A 7,206-nucleotide genomic window follows, 5' to 3' on the forward strand; every position below is an offset into this window, starting at 1 on the left:
CACACACACACACACACACACACACACACACACACACACACACACACTTCCAAAAAGTGCATCAAACATATCACTGGTTCTGCAGCTTCTTCTCTAATCAAATACACTTTATATAAGAAGTGGACATAGTCATCATGACGTCACCCGTTGGTTTGTGGATGTTTCGAAGCTTTGAGTTTGGCAATTTTGCAGTCACCATCTTGTTTTTTTGCAACCAATGAACAGGAAGTGACCATATTTGGACTGTGGAGGAGTGACGTAGAGACACCGCATCTCTGGTAGAGACCTGTCAATCACCTTGTAGCCCCGCCCTAAAGCATCCCCTGCTTTATGGTCTGTTTGACTCTAAATGGACCATAATGTACTAAATGAACATCATGCTGTATTGAAGAAGACTTGAAACTAGAGATTGAGACCATAAACTCATGTTTACAATGTTTACTGAGGTAATAAATCAAGAGAGAAGTAGAGTCATTTTCTCATAGACTTCTATACAACCAGAGGAGTCGCCCCCTGGTGGACACTAGAGAGAATGCAGCTTGAAGACACTTCTGCACCGACTTCACTCGGCAGAACCGGAGGTTGCCGCCTGGGAGGACTTCTGGACAATCCTAAAGGTCAGAGGTCAGTAAGAGAATAAATTGAAAAAGAAACACACACAAACGCACACACACACACACACACACACTTAACTGTGACATAACAACCCCAATTCTCACAAACATACATATTCTTAAAACACACACACACACACACACACACACACACACACACAAAAATACGTCAAGTCAGCGATACATGAGACAGGAAGTTTTGTACGCTGCCCAGACACCGGCTCCCCCGTTTCCCATGATGCTCCTGGGTGGTGGACAGGAAAGGTGGGGGGGCGATACCGATTTCCTCTTGGTTGCCTTTAACGAGACAGCAAACCCGCCTCACCGGGTCAATCGGGGTCAGCGAGGCTGATTTTGAATTTGCTGATGCCCAAAAGTTGGCTATTAGTATTAAAAACAACCAAGTAACCGCAGAGCCTCCTGCAGCCTGAGGGTCTGTTTCAGCTCACACTGTTCTGCACCTCCTTTGTCTGCAGACACATTTCTAAAAACAGTATATCTGAACTAGATTACAGCCGTGACCCTGTGGTGCAGCTGAAGGGGACACGGGGAGAAGAATAGGCAGTAATGTTTTAGCTGCACTTACACGTCTCAGCGACGATGTTTTCTCATTTATAAATCTTATGACGCACAAGCTTCCAAATCTTTTCTTTAGAGTCATTTTCTCATAGACTTCTATACAATCAGAGGAGTCGCCCCCTGGTGGACACTAGAGAGAATGCAGGTTTTAACAAACTTACGCATCGGCTTCACTCTGCAGAACCGGAGTTTGTCACCCGAGTTTCACATACATCAGTATTTCACTATAGAAGAGGAATAACACCTTTTTACTTTAATGACTGTACTAAAGTAGACGTAACAATAATTAATCCGAAATGCATTAATTTGCAACAGTATCCTTTATTTTTTCTATATCTTTTCATATAGTGATTTACTTGAAACAAAAGACAAAATTCCTGAAATTCCACTTCTCTCAAAAGGAGTCCGTGGTTTACAACAAGCTCAATCATTGTGTCTCTTATCTCATCAGAGACCACCGCTCTTGGTCTTCCTCTCTTTTGTCCTCCACACAGTCTCTCTCCCTTCCACTCGTCTGTCCCGACCAACCTGTCCTCCTTGATTCATGTTTTCAAACTAAATCATTGTAAAGCCGTCCGTTTGGTAACGAGACTAACAACAGGAACCCTGGGTAGGCTTTCAGCTGAGGTTTTAATCAGCTGTGGAACGATTATTAGTTAATTTTATTTCAATACAGAAACTGCAGAAATGCATGACATTTACCATCATTCGGTTTTGAAAACCGTGTGTGTTGACAATTGAAAAATGTGCTGCAAATATAAAGTGGTTTGCGGTTGGTGGAGTACGAACTAGAACAGAGTTCATGGATCTTTGGAAAATGTGATCATTGAATGAATCGTTTTTTTTTTTTGTTTTTTTTAATATTGTATTTACACAAAATGCAGAGTTTGGTCAACAAACTTCTGTTTCTGTGTGAAGAGTTTTGAGAACGTTACTTCAGTTTTGACTGTTAGCATGTTAGCATGTAATGAATAACGACGATTGTGAGCAAATTGTGTTGAAGAAACTAGTGAGCAGCTTTACTTCTATGACGAACACAAGACGTTGACGAGATAAGCAGACTTCAAACAAAAACTGATCGTATAATATCGTTAACGACAAAAAGGACTTAAAAATAAAACATTGAATCTTTAACTCTGAAAATGGAAGGATTCATAGAATGCTTGGTGCTTGGTTCTATGTATTCAAGGTAAATAACTTTTCTTTGTTTTTGACGACTAAAAAAAGGACGACAAACCGAGAAGAAGTTGCCTAAATGTGACTAATACTTGTGTGGACTTCTGACCTCAGAACTAAGACAAAATCTAAAAATAGCTGAGATAATCAGTACTAAGCTGCATGGTATAAACGGAGACTTTGACCCTCTATGAATGGGGTTGGGCTATGACCTTGTCATGTACGATGTCCATGTCACAACAATGGTGCTCTTCTTTTTACTTAAAGCCCGGCATGGTTGTGTTTACACAGCAAAGCAAAAAGGTACACCGCTGTTTCCGTTTCAATAATCACATGTCCAGGGTCACCGACTTTCCTGTGCGTGTCAGGATAAAAACGCTGGAAGCAGGCATATACTTTAGTTGGACCGTGGCCCCTATGGACAAGTGTTTTGATTAAACCGTGAGTGATGCCATGCACACAAACAAGAGGACTGCTGGCTATTTTTAGCCCAACACACACGCGTAAAAACAGTTTGTGGAAACCATAAATCTCATAGTTCACTGCTGTTTTATTGGGGTCAACGTTCGCAGCAGGTTGACTGACGGCGGTACAGGTTTTTCATTTGCAGGACTGTCAGTCAGAACAGAGGATTTAGGACATTTACCCGAGTAAAGGTCGGGTATTAATTCACAGAAGGGATGGGTACAAGTCAAACTGTCAGAACACATGTTTGACGAGGCCTCGTCGCAGCCATGCTGTGAAAAGGTCGACTGCTGACGTTTTTTGAGAGCAACGCAACCCTGTGTTGTGCAAGTACGGTCCGTATCACACATGCTTGGTATTCGTTCTTTTTTGCCAATTGTGACATTAGGGTCAATAAAAGCCCAGCAGTCTGGTTTCAGCTCTGACATGGTGACTTTATTAAATGCTAACATTAACTACGCATACTCATATTCCACTATTCTTCAGAATATAACAATATTTCCGATTAAAACATGTGGGATATGCCGGTATTATTCGGGGTTTAGGAGCATTCTTTGGCCATATACAGCTCATTAAGAACATGCATCTCAATTGGGGCTTTTAAGACACACTGCCTCTTTCCCGTTTACGACCAGCTCTGTTGTACACAAACCAACTAGGCAAAAGTTTGCAGATCTGAAGTAGAGATGTCCAAAAAGAAAAGCCTGCATTTCTGGTCGGAAGGAGAAACAAACCTACTTTTAAACATTAGGAAGAAGTCGGATATAAACAGGTTTTTGGATGAGCGCAAATATCTCAACGCAGACCTTTTCAAGAGGGTGGTTGATAGAAATGAAAGAGGGAGGCTGAGTTCACACGGTCCAACTAGTCAGCCCCTGATGGAAAACTTGATGCAAAGAAACTTGATGCAAAACGGCACAAGCGGATCCTGCGGGGCAACTTTTACGTTAGGGCATCGACCCGCCAAACAGTCGAGAATTGCGTCAACATGAGATTCACTGGCCCCGGTGGTGAGGATGCGGCATGGGGTCATTAAATGTTAATTGGAATCTGCACGGCTGCATGTAAACGGGATTATTAGTGGAATATTCATTTTCATTGGCCATGTAGGGCTATTTTCGTTCTTTAAACTACTTCTGTCTCTTACTGTGTGTATAATTCAATGAATCAACATGAATGTCTTTCCACAAGTCATTCTCCATCCCCCGACCCCTCCCCTCTCTGTGACAGCAGGCTTTAGGCCAAACTTCTGCCTTCAGACAACACTTGGTACGACCTTGTTTATTTGAAGCTTACCAGGGCCTTTACAGATCACACGGGATGTGTTCGCCTCATGTTAGCATTAGAGAATGCTTATGATTACTGCAACATAGTTGGGCTGACAAGATTTTATATTAGAAAGCAAAGTAAGTGACCATCTGCCTTTCACACGTTGGCCATAAAAAGGCTGCGTGAAGCCGACCGCTGAGCTTGAAATGCTTTGTCGTTCTGCATCATACAAGCGCTTCAGTTCGTCTCTTATTGTGAAAATGTTGATTTCTGCTTATCAGAAGTGAGCGATGTGCCTCCAACGTTCTTTATGAAAGTTCATTCATGAAAAATTTCTGTCTTTGTGTAGAAAAAAAACCCCACATAAGGGGCCGTTCTAAGATGAGCACTTGACCCGAGTGTTCACCTCTGCAGAGCGGTTAAAAAAGATCCCCACTGACTCAGGCTTATCAAAGGATCTCTGCTTGGAACAGGGGGCTTAACCGAACCAGGAAAGAGATGATGGACTTTTCCGGAACGGGGCAAGCGAGCAAAGGAAGGAGGGTTGTCCCAGCGTCTGTCAGGGAGTTATGAGTTGGCACAAAACTCTTGAGTTTAAAATGCTGGAGTCAGCAGCGGCCATTCCCAGTATTGGATAAAGTTTAGATATTATGGATTGTGCTCATCAATTCTGGTTCTCACTGAATCCTGTTTCCAATTTGTGACATTCAATTCCGCATGAAATCCTCGTCTTAGACAGACTTCCACCCGTGCATGAAGTTATTTCATGCAACGATTGCATTCTGCTCAATCATCGGTGCCTTTGTGCAAAGTTCAGCCGTACTTTTGAGACTAGCTCAACACAAGGCAGGTGTACAAAACGTCTGTGACCCGTAGAACCAAAACACAGTTGGAGCAAACTTTACTTTAAGGAATAGACAAGCGAGATCAAAAAGCTGAGAAGAGAATCCAAACACTTGATGAATCTGGTTCCAATCAGAACCCATTCCTCCATACCAAACCCTGCTCGGTAGAAAGGATGAATTTGCGGACGAGCCTCAAAATACCTCGACAATTCCAAGTCCAATGTGGGAGTAGGAAAGGAATGAACACAAACTGTGGGAACCAGAGGAAAAATCAAGAAGGGAAGCATTTGGGGAGCGATTTGGGGTTTCCGACATCAAATGCCAACCACCGTTTTACCCAAGATGCCATTCTGCATGGCATTCTTCGCCGCATTCATGATCGCCAACCCTAAGTCTTAATTAAGTAAGGAGGACTTCAAATGCAAAGGAAACTCAAAAAGACCCGAAAACAAGAGGGCAGAAATAGACCTTCTCAGATGCAACCCCGTCGAACTCGCATCTGAGCAAAAGGAAGAAAACAAAACTGACCCATCCAGAACAAAGGCATTACTGCTTGAAAGCCTATCATTATGTTGAGCTCAGTCAGAAAAGGGTGTTCAGCTGAGCATGCCTGCCTGGGTTAATTGATCCCAGATGAACGGGTTGTCCCGCACTCATTGTCCCGGCCGCCGGGGCAAAAGGCGAGCGGGCAAGGGGGTGATGAGTAATATTCAGCATCGATATGAAGGGCACCAGTCGCTGGAAGTCCCAGGAGGGACTATGAAGCAAGATGCATAAAAATGTTCCTTGTTACAAGGCCATGAGACAAGAATTCCACTTTAAATATGTAACATGGAAGGAGCAACACAGGTCAATGACTAACTGACAAATCTGCAATTAACAAGTGACAGTTTTTGCCAAGACGAGAACCATAAATAAGCCTCAAATGTGGAGTGACCTTGTTTAATGACTTAAATAACAGGCGAGATAAAGGTGGGAGATAAGTACCACCTGTGTCCTTGACCTGGTTTGGTTATGCAATGGAGTCTTGCAGAAGTTCTTGAAAGGGTAGGCTGGAGGAGGGAGGAACTTCTCACCAGTTTGAGATAGCAACTGAATATATTCAACGTGTACATTTATGGACATATAGACCGATAGATGACCCAGGAGATAACGAGTGACTATAATGAAGCTCTTGGACTTGGGACATTTTCAGGAACTTAAAGAAACAACCGTGTTTCTAACTTTACTATGATGCTTTTGCAAAGGTTTCACAAACTCGCAAGTCATAGAATTTTCTCAACACTTGGGGGGATCGTAAAATCCTTTTCAAGTACCGTACACCAGGACTAAGGTCATGAATTTCACACACAACATAGTTTCCGATTCTGAGCTCGGCACAAGGATGAGAATACAACAACAGCAGGCGATAAGAAAATGAAGCCATGTTTTATTGATAGGAACAGTCCAGAGAGAGAACACAAGCTAAGGAAAAGAGGACAGAGAAACACTATACACACGAAGGTCCTGACTGTCTCCGGGAGCCAATCACAGAGCTCAGCTGGATATGGTTAAGGGACAAACAGGCCCGTCGCTGTTATCGACTTATCATAAGATATATGGACATGATCAATCATTTATCGTACAAATTATCTCGATCAATTTTACGTTACGACTTATCGTACGATAAATGTACATATGGATATTTGTATCTACTTATGTGAATTATCAACAAGATTAATCATTTTTATCTTAACGACATGTTAACTTAAGTTAATTTATCGTACGAAATATGAACATCATCTTGTTCAATTTTATACTAACGCCTTATCATACAATATATGGACATGATCTCGATCCCTTTACATTAACGACTCTTTTTTGTATTCTCTTTTATTCATAGATAAATATGGATAGCTACAGTACTGCACTGTTTTCTTTTTATATTTCCTTACACAAGAAGCGAGGAAAATTACATTTTCACTTTAATGCTACTATTTCTTTCTGCTGAAACACACACACACAGAAATAACTAAAGGGATACAGTAGTACAAAGGTAATGTGGGACCTCTTGGAAAAGACAAGAGTGTGTGTGTGTTTGCTTTCTTGTGTGGCATTGCGTGTGGTTCCATGCCAACTACACACAAATCAGGCAAAGCCATAGTGGGGATCACAAATGGTGGAACAAGAGCCTAAAATATAGAAGAACGGGACTGGAGAGCCGATATCTCTCACACACACACACACACACACACACACACACACACACACACACACAC

The 7,206-nt window shown here is 42.2% G+C and overlaps 1 protein-coding gene across 10 annotated transcripts in view; it reads right to left on the reverse strand.

Annotated features, from left to right (window-relative positions):
• The window catches only part of LOC116390797 (chloride channel protein 2), a 140,320-nt gene that overhangs the window by 87,176 nt on the left and 45,938 nt on the right, over nt 1–7,206 (reverse strand). The window lies entirely within an intron of this gene.

The sequence above is a fragment of the Anarrhichthys ocellatus genome, unplaced genomic scaffold (assembly GCF_004355925.1).
Source record: "Anarrhichthys ocellatus isolate YVR2014 unplaced genomic scaffold, GSC_Weel_1.0 scaffold24, whole genome shotgun sequence".
In the NCBI taxonomy this organism is placed as follows: Eukaryota; Metazoa; Chordata; class Actinopteri; order Perciformes; family Anarhichadidae; genus Anarrhichthys; species Anarrhichthys ocellatus.